The following is a 19,182-nucleotide window of genomic DNA, read 5'->3' on the forward strand; positions in this document are numbered from 1 at the left end:
CCAATCGGCTAATGCCACACACACAGACACAGACACAGACACACACACACACACACACACACACACACACACACACACGCACACACGCACGCACGCACACCAGTTCCCTGTGTTCTGGGGGTGCCATTCCCTTCCCGGGTAAACACAGGGGCTCTGGCCAGCAGATGACTCATAAAGGTAGCCTACAGTCGGTAGTTTTCTTGGAATTAAGCTGAAGGCCATAATCATGGGTGTTTATAGAGAGGTCATGCTAAGTTTAATTTCTAAGTCACTAACGCATGATATCATAGGACCAAAGAAGCATTTTCTTTTTCTCTGTCTAAAAAGGGTATAGTTTTTAAGCGCTCGAAGCTCCCAACTTGAAGATCATTGCTAAAGCCCTCCTGACTTTGCCAGAGACCAACCTGGCCTCTGCGGTTGAGAGAAACACTTCGGAAGCTAAAGGAGTGTACACACACACACACACACACACACACACACACACACACACACACCCTGGAGGGTTAAGAACACAGAACAACGCGCATCTGCCACCAGTGTGTGTCTCCACATCCCTGGCTTTCATAGGCTGAGGTCAAACAGCTGCTGAGGTCAGCTCCCCTCTGAGAGGTTTGGGGTCCTTTTTCCAGAAATTCCAAAAGGGAGCCTCCCTTTTGCTCATTCAGCAGAGATTTATGAACGCGTGGCCTTAGCTAGGCAGAAGTTTCTCTCTAATGCACCAAAGAAGGAAAACACTTGCTGACGCCCCTGAGAAAGCAGTCCCCAGGCTCAACGCTGCCCAGCTACGGTCCTGCTAGCAGCATCCACAGAACTGCAGTCCCCAGGCCCAACGCTGCCCAGCTACCGGTCAGCCTGCAGGGCGCAGGAGAGTTAACTGCAGCCCATGCCCGACTCTGACTTAGGCAAGCCTTCACATTTAAGACTGTGCTGGAAAAAGATTCCTGCTCTGGCTCTAACTCCAGAGGAGACCAACCGCTTTGACCCCAAGAGAATCCCAACCCCCACCCCACTACCAAAAGCGGGGAGGGGGGCTTCAGTGATAAAAGAGATGGGAGGGGCCGAGCCCTCCAGGGCTTTAAGTGCTTCTAAACTTACCCTGGGAATCTCCATGTGATAAATATCACAAACTAAGCCACCCCTCCCCATCATGTGAACAGAAGGCAAATTCTTCTGAGCAAAGGTCAACAGGAAATGACCTGAAGAGACCTTTGACCTTAATCATGTTGATTTAAGGATTACTGAGGCAAGATTATTGGGGGGGGGAGTGAAATTCACAAAACATATGTAGACTAGATTATAATTGAAAAAAGGAAACGCTGTTAAAAAAATTTAATTAAGGAAAGAAAGTACAGGATGTTTATAATAAAAGGGTGGAGGGCAGATATGGGAACTAACTTCTGCTCCACGCTGCTGTGAACCTAAAGCTACCCCAAAAGACTGGAAAAAGGAAGGGGTCTGAGTGAGGGGCCGGGCAAGCGAGCATATGCTATGTATACGTCTTGCCTGATTACTTGTCTTCATCTTTTTAGACATGTTCACAGTGGCTTTATTATTTTTTTCATTTGAAAATAAATAATAGAGTCTGGTGTGGTAACCAGACCTATGATCCCAGCACTCTGGCACCTGAGGCAGGAGGATCGCCATGGTTGAGGCCAGCCAGGGCTGAAGGAAGACCATATCTCAAAACAACAGACCCGGGTGTAGCCACAGGGACTCTTAGCACATGGGACCTGGAGGCAGGAGGATCAGGAGTGGGAGGCCAGCCTGAGTACCCGCTCAGGTTTAGGAATTACTTCCACCTCAGAAGCCAACGCATCCCACTCTTTGAAGGAAAGATCTCTACCCTTCAACTTCCAAGCCACAAAGAGAACGCCTTGGCCTAACCACCAGATGAAGAACCGGGGCCCTCCCCAAGCAGCTTGGACAAGCAAAGGGGCATTGGTTCCCATGACGGCAGCAATAAGTGTGCAATGCCGTGTGTCCTGTAAGCACAACTGTGTCACATTCGATTTGCTCTCACGTGTGCGAACTCAGCCCAGCCCTCTAAGAGTGGAGGAGGAACTCTACGATAGTCCCAAGTCTCCAGAAAACGTTCAGTCCAAAAGTAGAAACCACAGTGAAATGTGGGCACGTGCACCTTTAATCACACACTCACAAGGCACAGGCGGGGAGCTGTGTGAGTGTGAGGCCAACCTGCTCTAAACAGGGAGTTCTAGGCAGACAAGGCCACACTGCCTTGTCTCAAAAACATAAAACAAATATTTCATCAAAATACTGATCAGAAAGACTTCACAAGCAATTCATGTACAACACACGAGTCACACTTCAGTGTGCACTGCACCTCAGTGTGCAGCACACCTCAGTGTACAGTGTGCAGCGCACCTCAGTGTGCAGCGCATCTCAGTGTGCAGCGCATCTCAGTGTGCAGTGCATCTCAGTGTGCAGTGTATCTCAGTGTACAGTGTGCAGTGCATCTCAGTGTGCAGTGCATCTCAGTGTGCAGCGCATCTCAGTGTGCAGTGCATCTCAGTGTGCAGTGTATCTCAGTGTACAGTGTGCAGTGCATCTCAGTGTGCAGTGTATCTCAGTGTACAGTGTGCAGTGCATCTCAGTGTGCAGTGTATCTCAGTGTACAGTGTGCAGTGCATCTCAGTGTGCAGCGCATCTCAGTGTGCAGCGCATCTCAGTGTGCAGTGCATCTCAGTGTGCAGTGTATCTCAGTGTACAGTGTGCAGTGCATCTCAGTGTGCAGTGTATCTCAGTGTACAGTGTGCAGTGCATCTCAGTGTGCAGTGTATCTCAGTGTACAGTGTGCAGTGCATCTCAGTGTGCAGCGCATCTCAGTGTGCAGCGCATCTCAGTGTGCAGCGCATCTCAGTGTGCAGCGCATCTCAGTGTGCAGTGTATCTCAGTGTACAGTGTGCAGTGCATCTCAGTGTGCAGTGTGCAGTGCATCTCAGTGTGCAGTGCATCTCAGTGTACAGTGTGCAGTGCACCTCAGTGTGCAGTTGCACCTCAGTGTGCAGTGCACCTCAGTGTGCAGTATAATCAGTGCATAGTACAGTTACTGGCTCTGTTTTAAAATATGAGTAAAAGCTGCCACTCCAAGATGAAAAATTTATTTCTACTGGACTACAGGAACATGGCTGATTTCTCAGGTGGCTGGAAGCCAGTTTCCACGGTCACACCCATCAGGTCCTGCCTACTGGCGCCCATACTCTGTGAGATCACCTCCTGCGGCATCATGGCTGGCCCGGTGACCAAGCACACCAAGACTAGCTTATAAATGTCACAACAGCCTATCAGGGCTTCCTGGAGGACTCTCATTTCACCACAAGCTGCGACCCATGCTGTGGGGAGCACCACCCTGCCCATGGAGCCCCTTGAGGTTCCTTAGGAAAAGATCTTACAGCCCTAGCTGACATCTTTATTGTGAACGTCTGAGCCAGAACTGATGTCCAAAATCCACTCCCAAGCCCTAAGCACAAAAGCTACGAAAGGTCATTCACTGCCACTGTCAGCCACTAAGCTCGGAGGCCATAAACAGCAATGGCCCCCAGCCTGTGTGCTTTTCCCCAGGACACCCATCTTACAGCTGCTCTGTAATTTCATTAGCACTGAAAACTTATGTCAGTTGAGAAAATTAACCTGTATCCCTAAGTACCCTCAGGAGTGAGTTGTTCCTGATTCCTTCCTGCTGACAGGGATGTGGAGGACGGGACTGTTTCTGCATTCCACTGTCCTTCGTGATGTGCCCTGCAACCGACAAGCAGCCATTCTAAGAGGTTCCCTGCTACACAGACCATAAGTCTGCTCCTAGAGTAAGCCCCTCTAAAACTTTCCTCTGTATCTTTAGTTTTAAAAATAACCAGTGTAAGATATTACTACATGCCATTTAAAAAGGCTAAAAAATAGGGCTGGCGATAGTAACTGCTGGCAAGATATGTACTCCTGGAACACCAAAACCAAGTTCATATGAAAATTTGCATTCATGGTAGCTCTGCATTTACAGACGACATACTCAGAACTCCTCAAAGGGAAACGACCCCAATGCCCTTCAGCAGGTGGACGGACAGACACCTTCGGGGTGTCCACGCAACAGCCACTACTCAGAAGGAAAAGCGAAGTCTCTCAGACAGTTCGGAGAGGCCAGCCTCAACAGGCTATGCTGTGTGTTAACGTGTGATATCCTGGACACGACCAAACGACACTGAATGAAAGAATAGCTAGCAGGGGCTGGGGGACCACAGGGGCAGCACAGGGAGATTTCAGAAGAGATGGAAACAGCCCATGTCTTGACTGTGTGGTTGATGAGGCCGTTCTAGACACGTGTTAAAACATAGTGCTGTAGACTTAATGAGGAATAAGTCACTTTGATAATGTTAACATACAGTCTACGTTAATATTAAATATAGACACATATACATACTATACACTTTTTAATGTTCTACAAGAGCATATATATCCTCTTAACCACTGGGCCATCTCTGTAGCCTTTATATATACTTTTTTGAGGATTCTTTAAGTGGGGGAGGGGTTAGTTGGAAGTTTTTTTTACACTATGTCATCCTACCTAGCCTGGAACTTTCTGTATAGACCAAACTGGCCTCAGACTTTTGGAGATCCGCCTGTCCCTGCCTCCTAAGTGCTAAGATTAAAGGCATGCACCACCACACCCCATTATACTTTCTTTCTGAGAAACAATTTCAATTATATTCTGCTTTAAAGAGAAATATGTTCACTTCTTAAATTGCCTTCAGGGCCTATGGCTCCCTTGACCTTCAAACCTTTCCTTTGTAAAATGCCAGCTCTAGGAATCTTCACAAGCAAGCTATTTAAATCCATCGGTGTATCTCAGGACTTGCTAATAATTACCACTCGTCGGCTGACTCTGGAGACAGAACTCTTGCTGTGTCCCCCAAGAACATTCTCCTAAAGGTCAAAGGTGATTAAAGACCCGAGATGTGGGAGAGTGCACCCCTGGCATGCATGAGACTCGGGGTTCAATCTTGCACAGGTGCTCAATAGCAATCAGAGAAAATGGATTCACTCCTGAGGTCACAGCGGTTTCCTTTACCTGTTCCTGAAGCACCTAAGAGCACCTGTCTGAGGGACTCTGGAAGAAAGAAAACAGCCAACACAATTAGCACAGCCTGTCAACATCAGAAAGTCTCGACCCATTTCTACAAGGACTTTGTTTTATTCACTGAGGCAAATAAAAATCACTTCCTGCCAAGTGCCCCCATCTTTAAAATAGCATCCCTTCCACTGCTTGCAAATCTGTGCAGAGTCCTGGAATCTAAGGGGTTCGGACTGCCAGGTTACTCGTGGACACACCTTAAGACTTGCACTAACCAACCAAAGCACGGAAAAACTATGGCTGCAGTTGAAGACATCACAGTTTCCGACACGCAGGAACTAACTGGCAGGAAAAGCAAAGTTAGATGGAAGGGAATAACTGCATGATGACAGTGGTGGCCCTGAACCCTGAACTCTGCACAGCGCTCTCCAAATGAATGGCATCCCTAGCCGTGTGTCTGTACTCTTGAACAGTGTCCTTCCAAGATGTGCCAAAGGGAGAAACAGACATCACCTCGGCCAGGACTTTGATGGATGGCCAAGGCTTGGGTGTGCCAAACTGAGTATCTTTCTGTCAACAGACTAGAATTATCACTCAAGGGCCCCCGCTCACTGGAGATGGATTAGGGCTGAGAGCAATAACAACTTTGGTCGCTGGCACCTGTGACAAATGGGGACAGCAGGTCAGGGGATGGGCCTTACCATGTGGTGCTATGCACAGCGCCCCTTCCCAAGATCCCCTAGGGCTAGAGGCAGTTACACTCCGCCTTCTCCTAGATGCACTGGGATGCTCTGCCATGACCCTGAGCAAGCAACCACTCTTCCCCTGTCCTCGACAGGTGTGTCTGGACATGGACAGGAAGAACACGGCTATGGCAACAATAGATCAGAAGGGCAGCAGGCAGGTATGGTGACACAGACCTGTGATCCCAGCACTTAGCAGGCAGAGACGAGAGGCTCGGGATTTAATAAGGGTACGCTGCTGATTTACTCAGCTACACAGTAAGTTCAAAGCCAGAAACGGCTACATGAGATCAACTAATTAATTATTAATCATTAAAAAATAAAAAAGCAAGCATTGATGTGTCATGAACTTCCCCAGCTTCAGCGAACCCTTGCCGCTGGGGAAAGACTCCTGCTGAGCTGTTTTCTGCTGTCTGCTTTGTTTTCCTTCATTTGTACGTAGGTATTCTGTCCATCTTGTTAAGCAACTGAGGTCAGGGCAGGCCTGTGATCTGGCTCTTCTCACACCAAGAAGGCCCATGCCTGGATAACCCTGGAGGGGACAGGGAAGGGTGGCAGTTCAGATGCATTATGGGATCTCATCCCAGCAGGACTGGAGTTTTCTTCCCAGGGCACTGAAAACACAGGAAGTGAGCTGGACGAGGGCTCAGTAGCCAAGGGCTGCCCCTGCCCCTGCAGAGGACCTAAACATGGTTCCCACGACCCCCATCAGATGGCTCACCACAGCCTGAAACACAACCCAACTTCAAGGAGATGCTCAGTATAGTCATCTGTGAGCAACTGAAAGTATAGACACACAGAGAGAGAGAGAGAGAGAGAGAGAGAGAGAGAGAGAGAGAGAGAGAGAGAGAGAGAGAGAGAGAGAGAAAAAAAAAAAAAACAAAAAAAAAAGAAGCTGATGTCCAGGAGAAAGCAGGGACCAGACACAAGGTCGCATGCCACAGGGCTGGAGGGGTGCAGCAACTCTCAGGCCCCAGGATGCTTCTGCTCCTTCTCTGCTTGGTCCCACGAGCTAAGAAGAACTAAACACTCTCGCACCCTGCTGCACAGGGCTCAAGCTAGGCTTTTGTTCTTTGGAGTGAAAATAAAAGACAGAGGGAGATGGTCACCCCATGGTTATGCACGGCATTGCAAAGGCAAGAAAACCAATGGTGATAAAGGAAGGAGGCTGAATGGCTCACAAGCTGGCCAGGGAGCCCCAGGGCCCTGTTAGCCTCCACCTCCCCATCGGCAAGCTCTTCACCAAAGGAGCCACCACCCAGATCCTTAGGAGTTTTTTTTTGGGGAGGGGGGGATGTTGGTGATGCTAAGGCTCTAACATAGGGCTTCACACAGGCTAGGCAAGCGCCTCCTCCACTGCTTTTGAAAGATTGTATCTATTAAATGAAAAGATAAAAACATTGTTGATCTACATTCCACAACTGTCTGGACACATGGTTTTTATCTGCAGCTGCTGCTAAAATTCCTTCTCAGGAGAGGACATAAACAATATCTACCCCTCCTCCTAAGGTCACAAGGGCAGGCCAAGGCACAATTCCACCAAAGTTCACTCTGGGGGAAGCCAATGAGTTTATTGGGCTTACTTACGGAGCAAGGGTAAGGGGTTACCTACAGGGGTGTGGATACTCCTCCCCCAAAAGGTCACACCAGAGCTTTTACCCCACAGGAAAATGGGATTCTCCATAACCACGTAGATGGAGCCCCTCTCTCCCAATCTTTCTTTCTTGGCCTTATACTTAGCCCCTCCCCCAAATCCCTAGCAAGCAGGGCTGTGTGGTGTACCAGGTGCTATGAACACTAGCTGTATACTCAAGTGAGGGTCCCCTAACCCTCCCCTACCTTCTCTGAGTAGGGGTAAACCATCAACAAGCCCAACCAGGATGAATTTTTACAAGTGAGCATATCCTCCAAGATAGAGAGGTGGTTGGCTTAGAGAAGCAGTTCTCAACCTGTGGGTCTTGACCCTTTTAGGGATCAAATGACCCTTTCACAGGGGTCACCTAAGACTATGGGAAAACACAGACATTTACATTATGATTCATAACCGTAGCAAAACTACAGGCATGAAGCCCCACTGAAATAATGTTGTGGTTCACCACAGCATGAGGGACTGTATTGAAGGGTCACGGAGCTAGGAAGGTTGAGAAAGGCGGATCCACTCTCTGCCAACCCTTGGAGGGTAGTTTTGTACAGCAGCAACTCATGGGGTAAATATTAGGGCTCTTACTTACTAAATCAGCTTTCCTTCACAAATTCAACAAGATCACTGTTCCTGGAGTAACCTCTTCTGCGAGATCCTTTCCTTGTTGTGGGATCAAATGGAAACAGGAAGTAACTTCAAGGAGGAGGGACTTATTTTAACAGGATGCAACTTCAAGGAGGAGGGGCTTATTTTAACAGGAAGTAACTTCAAGGAGGAGGGCTTATTTTAGCCCACAGTTTGAGGGGACAGAGTCTGTCCTGGGAGGAGGTAGCTCCATGGTGGCAGGGGTATATGGGTAGGCCCTTACATCTTGACAGAAACAGAAATTGGACATCATGCAGGAAATACAGCCCCTTAACAATCTCAAGGGCCAATCACAAGTCTACCTCCTCCAGCAAGTCTCACCTTCCAAACAGGGCCACCAGCTGCAGACCGGGAGAGTTCTGACACAAGAGCATTCAAACCACAGCAGCTCTGGTTTTCCCTGAATGGCCTTTCTCCTTCCCAGAGTCCTCTTTGTCCCTAGAAGTCCCGCCTAACCTCTTCCTGCCTAGCTATTAGACATTCAGCTCTTTATTAAACCAATCAGAAGGCACCTGGGCAAAGACACACCTTCACAGTGTGAGCAAATATTCCCGACTCCTCTTATAGTCAAGAGTTCCTTCTACTTGGCCCCCTCTAGAATCTGATGCTAGACATTTGAGGCTCTGACTAAAAGAAACTATATCAGCCCCCAGAGGAGTGTCCTCACCAACTCCCCCAACAATATAAACGTTTATGCCAAAGCTGTGCCGGGTGGAAGGAATGGCAGGCACCACCCCTTTCCCTTAAAGGACTCCGGGGATGGTCCAAATGTGATCTAAACTGCCAAAGGCCACTTCCAAGATGATGAGCAGTGATGCCACCTCTGAAAGAGACAAATTCAAGGAGAGCTAGCCGAATGGTTCGCATACTCCGTCAAACACTCCTACAACAGTTTGCTTCTCAGACAACTTGACCTGCCCAATGTCTTAAGTTCCTTTTCCTGTTGCCATGATAAAATACCCCAACCAAAACTTAACAGGGGGGGGGGGCTTATTTCAGCTCACTGTTCATTATAGCATCCACACTGGGGTTATGTCACATCCACAGTGAGGAAGCAGAGAGAAAGGGACACCAGCTGCTGAGGGGCTCCTCTCTCCAGTCATCCCAAGGGCTGTAGCAAAGGGAATGGTACCGCCCACATGGGTAGGCATTCCCACCTCAATTCACATAATAAATGTAATCCCCCAGAGGCCATCTCCCTCCCAGGGGGTTGGGGATCTACCATCACATCCACAAAAGTCACTTTCCACAGGAAAAGAAATTAGAACACATTTTCCCCAAAGATTGTGCTATATGGCAGATGAAAGATAAACTCAGTGCTGATTTGAATGGGTATCCTTATAAAGGACAATTCCAGGAGGAACAGAAAATACATAAATGCATTACTTAGTGCAGGTTAATACTATTTAACCAACTAGGCACGGATGCGTGGAGCCCATCAGGCCTCGGCAATGCACTTACAGGCTATGGCTGCATCTCTGTTCTCCTTTTGCCCAAACCACAATACAGCTGCTGTGGCCACAGGCATCCAATCTGGTCTTGGAGGCTCTTTTTGAACATTTCCAAGAACCCACATCAGCAACCTTCCCAGATGCTGGGGGCTTCTGGGAAGGAATTGGAGCTTCGAGGAGCCTGAGCCACGGTGGCTTTAACAACCCCCAAGTGACAGCGTGCAGTAAGGAGTTGCAGGAGCCATCAGGCTGCAGCATCTAATGAACCAGAGGTAACAAGCCCAAGGGCAGAAAGCGACACGCCAGGAATGACAGGGTAGGACAGAAAGCACCTCCTCCTCAGCAACCCTAACGCGGTGGGAGCCCGCCTACCGCCTACCATTCCTGGAGGCCTCTATTTGGTAGGTTAAAGATCTCATCAGCCAGACGTTCTGCCCCGGGCATCCAGGGAGTCTTATGCGTTCCCGTGAAGTTTGTGAAGTTTGACCTGCCCGACAGGACAAAGAAGGAAGCCAGTTACAAGCGGGTCCTGCTAAGGGCAAGTCCTGCTACTTTGGCACCTCTACCCCAGCTTCAATTACCTTGGAAGGTACCTGCTTGTTTAATAAGTTCTCAGTCCAGTTAGGCAATGTCTATCATTTATATTAAATGGACAGGACAATCAAGAATTAGGAGGATGTTCATCCTGGTCTCATGTTATTCTCCTGATCTAGGCTTTGTGCTCCAAAGATGGCTGTGAACACGGAAGCCAGGGAGTACCTGCAGGTGCCCATGCACCTGGCTGCTGTAGTTAAGGAGCTGGAGGGATGTTCAGTGGTTAAGGGCATGCATTGCTCTTGCAGAAAACCCATGTTCAGTTCCCAGCACCCAAACTGGGATGTTCACAGCTGTCTATACCTCCAGTTCTGGAAATACCGAACGCCTCTGACCTCTGTGGGCGCCTGCACTCATACACACATACACAGACACAAATAATTTTTTCTTGTTGTTGTTGCTTTGTTTTATTATGAGATAGGTTCTCTATACAGCCCTGGCTGTTCTGAATTCACCACTATGCAGACCAGGCTAGCCTGAATTTACAAGAGATTCACCTGCCTCTGCCTCTAGGGTGCTGGGATTAAAGGCATGCGTGCCATCAAGCCCTGCTACGAATTATTTTTTAAAAACAGAATGTTAAAACTTGCTTTTTCCCAGAGTCCGACCAGTTTGTTGTTCTTAACTGATTACAAAACCACTTTTTTTTCTCATAATCCTTTCATCTATAAAATGACACAACCTAATTTGAATTTTATTTTAAAAATCTATTTACTTGCTTGTAATATTAACAACCCATTTGCCTCTATTTTCAAAATAACCAGGTTTTTTTTTTTTTGTCTCTAATCTTCCACGTGAGTTGACTTGGGGAAGAACAAAGCTGCCCCAAGAAACGCATCGACGGGAGGAACATAGCCATGGTAGCTTCTCCCTTCCTTGCACACCAGAACACATTTCCTGACCGTTCGTACATTCAGTAATCAGATTGTGTAAAATTTTGCAAGAATGTCTGCTCTTCAAAAGACACCAACAAAAAATGAAGAGGGGTTGGCAAGATGGCCCAGCAGGTGAAGGCTCTTGCTGCCAGCTCACGGGGACGGAGAGAACCAGCTCCAGCAAGTTGTCTTCAGACTGCCATATCACACTGTACCAACACACGCATACACACACACTAGTACAAAAGACACACCGGATTTAAAGAGTGATGAGAATAAACACGTGAACAGATGAAAATATTAACAAGACACAGGCAGAACAAAGGGTGTGTATCTAGAGACGGATCACAGCTATAGGCAAGGTGGGACTGGGTACGAGCTGTTTACTCATGACAATTGTACTCAGCACAGCTACAGAACACACACACACACATGCACACACTGTGTGTGTGCATCTACAGAAAGCAGACAGACAATTGACTGAGAAACGCACGGGATGATTCCAAGAGTCATCAGGAAAACACAAACTAGAACCACCTCACACAGTTACTACGCGCTCCCCTAAAGGGCTAAAATGAAAAAGACGGACCATTTCAAATGTAGGCAAAGAACAGTCACAAAAGTTTCTGGAGCCTGGCAGGTGGAAACATAAAACAGGAGAAGCCCCTCAGAACACACATGGCAGTTAAGAGCCCAGCACAAATGATGAGAACATACTTCCACACAAAGACCTGTCTACAGGTGTTCTTAAGACCTTGGGTCGCGAGCACCAAACTCAAAAACGACCTAGTGGTCACATCTTGGGATCACAACCCCAGTGCAGTTAAGAATCACTGAGAAGAAAGGAACTGCCTGGAAATAGAGGAGGGGAAAAAAGACAGAAATGACACCTGCGTCCATTATAGTGAAACTGCAGAACTCCAGAAAGAAAAGCCAGGCCATTCACAAATAACAAATCACTGGTTGAGTAACAGGAAAACCGCCATGAGAATTCAAAATCCTGACAATCCATCCTTCTGAAACAAAGACATCTAAGGAGCTCAGAAAAGGAGGTTACCACGGACAGGTGTGTGAATGGAACTCTAAGAGGCAATGCTCCCAGGAAGGAAAGCATCCAGAAACCTCTGTGCTCAAGGAGGACCTATCCAGGAAGAAACTGCAGAAATCCACTCAAGTTGGGGGAAATGACCAAATGAAAAGATGGATCAGGCAACACCAAACATTAGCGAAAGCGTCTGGTAGGAGGCGTAGGTTACAGTCATCGCATCATCTTTATGTCCGTGTAAAACATGACTGTGTCTTTTTCACATCAGCCAGCTTTAAGGACCAAATTGCTCAGTTACAAAGAAATGATATATAAACTCAAATATCAAATTTTCACATCCCCAGAACTGCGACCTAGTGCTGCTAAGGTCAAGTCTCCCATATTAAAAAACAAAACAAAACAAAACAACAACAACCCAGGAACTAACTTAAAATAGCCTTAAAAGCTAGGCATGCTAATTCACTCAGCAAACATTCATCAAGGGTTTGCTATGTTCCGGGCACTATCCTAGACCCGGAAATAACAGGGTGAGAAGGAAAAACTGAAAGTTTCATACTCCTGACTTCTAAGTCTTCCTTTGAAGTTGATAATAAATCGCCATTATGAAAAGCATTTCTCCAAAAGTCTTCAAGCAAAACAAAGTGACCATGGCCATGCTGGGTTTATTGGCACTCCACAGCGGGCATTAAAGACAGCCTAGTGGGGCCTGTGGCATTTGTGTTTTAATGTATGCACAAGTGACAGATTAACACACGAAATTAATTCCGTGCAAGTGAAGAATCCCACACTAACTCCAAACGCCGCAGTCTATAATTTCCATACCACAGCAAAACTGCAACACCACTGTAAGCTCCTGAGCCTGCGCCCAACGTGAGTCAAATGGATGGTTGGTCCTTGTTTTTATTCCACAAGCGGCATGCTCAGAGTACCATGTTTAAACAATGTATCAATCATCCACTTCTTGAAAAGTATCCCCTCCAAAACATTTCTACTGACTCAAACAGAAAAAGGATATTTCCCTAGTAAAAACTAATCTCTCTCCACTGAAATGAGCGTTTTGCTGGGGGCTTTTTGATTTAAAAACGAAAGTGACAATTGGTCTAAGTGGTTGGAGACATTAGCATTTTCGTTTCTTAATGGAAACCATTTGGCTTACCTTGGCCACGTGGAAGTGGTTAACGAGGGTTAACAACCAAATCTGCGTCACAAAGGGCCAGAGGACTATGATGGAGTAATGCCTCAACACAAATGTTAGCCATTAATGGTAGAAAACTGCAACCACATATGTTCAAGAGTCCACTGGGAGAGCTCTCCTTTCTGTGTGCGTGTCTGTCTCTGTGTGTGTGTGTGTGCACGCACGCACATGCATGTGCAAATCTAATCCAGGCTGGCCTCGAACTCACTGTGCTGCAAGCAGAACCAAGGACGAACTTGAACACCTGATCCCCCCCACACACACACACACACACCTCCGGAATGCCAGTATAGTAGGCCATGCTGGCACAACCAACCGGTTTATTGGCAGCTAGAAACAGAACCCAGGATGCACCAAAACACAGGAGAAAGGCAGCCAGGAAGACTCCAGCCTCCTGGGGCCCTCCTCCTCACCCAGGCAAGAGGCCACCAACACTGGAAATACTTGCCAGCCCTTGGAAGAAAGGACTTCAAAGGACTATGTCACAGGGCTGTGGGGGCCTCTTTGTTTACTGTTAGCATCTTCTTTTAGAGAGGAAAGTGCAGTTCTCAAAAATACTCATTTATTCTCTGCAGCAAGCAAGGCAATCACAAAAGATTGGTAAAAGAGGCCGGGTGCATCAAGCCAGCAAAACACAAGGTCCCTATAAAGTCAGTCTCCATGGTCCTTGGACATATCCCCAGGCTGGTTTTACAAAATAAAACCAACATGCAAAAATTAGGGGGGCTGGAGAGATGGCTCAGAGGTTAAGAGCACTGGTTGCTCTTCCAGAGGTCCTGAGTTCAATCCCAGCAACCACATGGTGGCTCACAACCATCTGTACTGAGATCTGGCGCCCTCCTCTGGCGTGTGGGCATACATCGAGGCAGAACGTTGTATACATAATCAATAAATAAATCTTTAAAAAAGTTATTTAAAAAAAAAAAATTAGGTTTTGTCTTTCCTATCTAGAGTTCATCTACTCATTTTTCCAAATGAAATAAACTATTAAGCATTCCTTTTCCTTTTTTTATTCATTCTGTTACTGAGATTATGGAGTTAAGGCTGACCTTGAGTTAACTACACAGCCAAGGCTGGCCTGTAACCTATGAGCCTCCTGCTTCTGCCTCCAGAATGCTGGGGTTACATATGTGGCCCCAACACCTTAACCTTTTCAATATTACTTTTAATCTTATCTTTATCTTTAAATATTTTTCCCTTGCATAATTCCTTTAATGAAAAACAAGACCAAAAATAATCCAAAACAGTGATCCCAATATCAATGCCCAGAAAGACAATATCGATGCAGAAAAGTACATTACAAACAGGTGTCAATACACGCACACTTGGAGAGGCTGAACCAGGAGGATCTCCAGTTGGACTAGCCAGGGATACGCTGCCCTATCCTATCTCAAAAGGAAGTGGGGGTACCTAACTTCAGGAGGATCCCCAACATACAGAACTCCTCCATCTAACAGTGAACCCCGAATCAGAGGAGCACACTAGAGTTCTGTGTTCACCCGGGGGAGGTGGTTACCTCATTGATGACCAAGTATTTCTAGCTTCCTGTGGGCTTGGCAGACATCTGCTGGCTATCTACACCACCAACTCCCCCAGTAGGCCAGTCACTGCCCAATAATGCTTCTATTTATTTTACCCAGAAGCAGAGCTATTAGCCAGACATACTAAAAACACAAACGTTTCGTTGTGCTTGGAGTAGGTCCAATATTAGTGTCTTGCTGCAGACCGATGCAGCAGGAATATAAAGTGAGCCGTGTGGATACCATACCCACAGAAGACACGCATTGGCAGGGACCCACCCACCTGAAAAGCTGAGGATAAGGCCCCAGCGAGAACAGTGGGGCTGAGCAAAGATGGCTGGGATCTGAGAAGAGCCCCACCTCATCCTTAAAAAAAAAAAAAAAAAAAAAAATTTTAAGGCGACTCCCCACTAGAGCTTCCGGAACCCAAAAGGCCTTTTCTTTCTTCCTTTCTCCATTCCTTGTTCAGATAGAAAGAGAAAAGCAAGAAGACAACGTTGGGGTAATATTCTGAAGTGGGCTTGGCAATTCCCCACGTGCGAAGCACATTAACATGGCATGGGTCGAGGTTAAGCTCAGAAATCGCTGCCCGCTGGAAGGTGGGGATGGTGGTCTCGGGGGTACCCAAGGTCAGGGGCCAGAGCTAAGGGAGTCTAACGCGGGAAACTAGCAAGGAGGAACGCAGGAACAAAAATAAATGAAACAGCCCGAGGCCACCGAACTCCGGAGAGGGGGGAGGGGTACGAGAGGCTGAGCACGGTAAACTGTTCCAGATGAGAGGCAGGCACTCGCTCTCCTACATCTCCACCAGCAAGCAAGTCTCAAAACCTCGTTTCTTTGTGAACCCTACCTCCCATTTTTTTTTAAGGAGACTACGAAATCCCCACCAGCAGCTGGTCTTCAGCTCCCATCAATGAAACGCGTATCCCCCCACGACTCCGAAGTATAAAACACTCACTCAGAGGGGTCCGGATGGATCACACGGCTAAAGTTTCCCGAACTTAAAATCGTAAAAAATCACAACCAGAAGTTCTAAAAAATAAGAAAAAAATATAAGAAAAAAAATATACCTATCCTGTGCTTTCAAAAGAAAAAGAAAAAAAAACTTTCCCCTCGATACGGCATGCAGCAAAGAGACACAAGATCTAACTTAAGAGGGTGTGTTCCTCTTTGTCACCCACCGGGAAGCTCTCGCCGCGCGTGGGCGAGCTGCTGGGGACCCGGCGGCACGGCGGCACCCGCGCCTCGGCGGCCGGGGAACCGAACTCCAGGGCTGAGATTGCAGCCCTAGGTCCGGAAGAGGCGTCGGGGTCGCTGTCACCGGGCAGGGTGGGAAGGGAGGAAGCGGGGGAAGGGCGCCCGCCGAGTGGAGGCCGGGGAGGTTGGAGGGGGGGGGGTCCACAAGCTCAGAGCCCCGCAGCCCAGGTCCGCGGAGGTGAGCGCCACGGGCTACCAGGGAGCTCCGGCTCCCGCTATTGTTGCAGGACCCTGCGGCCGCCGGCTACAGGCGGGACCGTCCCCGCGGATCCCGCGGCCAGCTCGGCCCGCACCCGGGGCCGCGGCCGCAAGGACTCGCACAAGTTGCCGCCGCGGCCGGGTCCACCTCGGCGGCCGCCCTCCAGCCGCGGTCATTGTTCGCCGCGCGCCACCTACCTCGGCGGTTCCGGCGGCTCCGGGTCCGGGCTGCGTGCTGCGTGCTGAGGGCTGCAGGGCTGGCGAGGGCGCGGCGGCGGCGGCGAGCGAGGGGTCCCCGCGGGCGGCGGGCGCGCGAGCTAGGCAGGCGGCGGCCGGCCGAGGTCCGAGCCATCAAAGGTGGCGCGGGGCGGAGAGGAGGGCGGAGCAGGCGGGGTGGGTGGGGAGCGCGATCCGGGTCGCCGTGGCCGCCTCGACGCCCGGCCGGAGCGCCACTCGCACGGAGAGGAGCGGCGCAGAGCGGGCGGCGGCCGCGTCCCCGCCCCGCGCCTTCTTCGCCCCGCTCCCCGCTCTCCGCAGCTGCTGCGCCCGCGCCGGGACCAGCCGCCTCCGAGGCTGGCGAGCGGGAAGTGCGGGGCACCACCGCCCCTCCCTGGGCCTGGGCCGGGCCCTCGGCAGGGGGAGCCTGGGCACAGCCTGGGGACAGCCGAGAACCACAGCCCCCTCCAGCGTCCGAGCCGTGACCTGCGCCGGCGCGCCCGGCCCCGCCCCGCTCGCTCCGCCCGGGAGGCAGGTGCGCGGAGAGGTGGCCCGCAGGCAGGGCCGCGCCGCCCAGCCCAGAAACGGAGCCTTACTTGGGCGTGTGGCCAGAGCCGCTCTCGGAGCTGCGCCACCAAGCCGAGCGCGGGAAGAAGAGCCACCGCCGAGAGGCGAGCGCTTGTCCCTAGTGAGTGGAACGCCGAGGGCCGGAGACAGGCGCACCCAAGAAGCCAGCAGCAGATGGCGGGAGATCCGTGGCACCGATTCCTCAGGTCGCTTTGGCAAGCCCGGCTAGGGCTGCGACGTCGCGTGGAAAACGTTTTGCAAAGACACCTTCCCCGCACCCCCCCCCCCGGGCTACTCGCGCAGGCTTCCGGCACCACCCCAAGCTGCGCGGGAGTCTATGCCAGAGGCGCAGGTGCCACCTCTGATGCTGCCTAGGCCCAGAGTCCGCCAGAGCGAATCCCACGACAGTGATCACCCCCATCACCCTTCGGCCAGGGGTCAGCAGAGCGCCCCGCGAGGGTGGCCTGCTATAGGTGTTCGGTCCTCTTCTTGTTTTCCAGAACTAGGTGATAAAGGGGAAAAATCTGGACAGAGAAGGCCCAGGACCCTAGGTGACTTTCCGTCCCTGCCCCCACCCACCAGGTGCCTTTTAAAATTTTTTTTTGTTTTGTTTTGTTTTTCCTTTTATCCCCCTTCCCAGCTTCTGCTCTCTGCCCACCACTGGGAGCGGTCTTGGGTCATTGAACATATGAAACAGGAAAACCCCGTTCTGCTGGATCCAGAAGCTGGTGTGTTCCCACCTCTAGCGCCAGTCTGGCTCAGAATCTGGTCACTTTGTGCCCCGGAGCAATTCACTGACTTCAGGCCCAAAGGGCACACTGTAAAGGAGAAGCTTGGTGAATGGGAACTGCCCCTGTGGGAAGGGAGGCTTGAGATGAGAAAGCTCGGTTACCCAGAGAGGGGCACATCATGGGGCTAGAAAGCCGCCTACTGAGGATCGGGGCTCCTTCTTTCATGCTGCACACTCGAAGTTAAGTTCCCCTGGCTCGGGAAAACCAGGAAGGCCTTGGGCAGTTTGCTGGAAAGAAAATGGATGGGTCGGAAGCCGGCTCCGTGGCCAAACTGTGTGTGGCTTTACAAGTACGGACGAGCTATTTTCAGCCAGCCATTTTCTTAAGGGTAGTGGTTGGACCACCAAGAGCAGAGGCAGCTCTTTTTTTTTTTAAGGAATGGAAATTACTCTCCATCCCTCCCCAGAAAGAGGCTCCTTATGTAGTCCAGGCTGGTCCGCATGCCTCTGCCCCTCAAACATTACAGTCTGAACCACTAGGCCCAGTGAAAGCATGAAATTAACTTCTTGGTAATCGGCCGCGGGCCTACCAAGCCCACACATCTAGTTACCATACCTGGAGAGCCACTGTGTTAGGGTCAGACCTCAGATTCACCGGGTCTCCTCACAGAAGCAAGGTAGCAAGGCCCAGACTGATTGCTGAGCCTGTGACACAGCCTGGGTAGTTTTAAAGTTACTGCAGGTGATTCCCAGTGTGGGGCCCAGTTAGCTAAGAACCCCTATAGCTGAGGTGGAAATCACCTGGGAGTCTTGTTCCGGTGCAGATTCTGGATCTGCCTGGTTCTAACACATTCCAGGTGGCATGCTTTGGTTGATCCAGGGACTGTGTTGGCTGTAATGAGCTGTGTCTCATGAATTAAAGCAAAATGGTAGGTGTTACTAAAAGACAAACAATAGCATCTTCCCAGTGGTCCTCATTGAAGATCTACATTTCCTTCCTTTCTTCCTTCCTTCCTTCCTTCCTTCCTTCCTTCCTTCCTTCCTTCCCTTCTTCCTTCCTTCCAATTTGGGTTTTCAAGACAGGAGTTCTCTTTGTAGCCCTGGCTCTCCTGGAACTTGCTCCATAGACGACACTAGTCTCAAACCTGGAGATCCACCTGCCTCTGCCTCCTGATTGCTGGGATTAAAGGCCTGTGTCACCACGGCCCAGCATGCAGTTTTTGGCTCAACTGTTTTGTATTTCTGGGATAAGAATGGTTTGGTTTGGTTTTGCTTTTAGAGCTATTTGTTGGGTGTGTGAACGTTGGGTGTGTACATGCTGAGTGGTGTGTGCATGCTGGGTGGTGTGTGCACGTGGAGTGTGTGCATGTGGGGTGTGTGCATGCTGGGTGGTGTGTGCACGTGGGGTGTGTGCATGCTGGGTG

General features: G+C 49.7%; 1 protein-coding gene across 4 annotated transcripts in view; it reads right to left on the reverse strand.

Annotated features, from left to right (window-relative positions):
- Positions 1-16,591, reverse strand: part of Farp1 (FERM, ARH/RhoGEF and pleckstrin domain protein 1) — a 214,903-nt gene extending 198,312 nt beyond the window's left edge. For 2 of the 4 annotated variants that reach the window (XM_050150440.1, XM_050150436.1), the window contains exons 1-2: positions 16,444-16,582; positions 15,749-15,822 (exon numbers count right to left, since the gene is read on the reverse strand). The gene's annotated coding sequence lies outside the window, so the exon portion shown is untranslated. Of the gene's footprint in view, positions 1-9,940; positions 10,049-15,748; positions 15,823-16,443 lie in introns of those variants that run through there. The other 2 variants (XM_050150437.1, XM_050150438.1) reach the window with 2 other exon arrangements.
- Positions 16,592-19,182: the final 2,591 nt, after the last annotated feature.

The sequence above is a fragment of the Alexandromys fortis genome, unplaced genomic scaffold (assembly GCF_014885135.2).
Source record: "Alexandromys fortis isolate MF-2015 unplaced genomic scaffold, M_Fortis_MF-2015_v1.1 scaffold_66, whole genome shotgun sequence".
Classification (NCBI taxonomy): domain Eukaryota; kingdom Metazoa; phylum Chordata; class Mammalia; order Rodentia; family Cricetidae; genus Alexandromys; species Alexandromys fortis.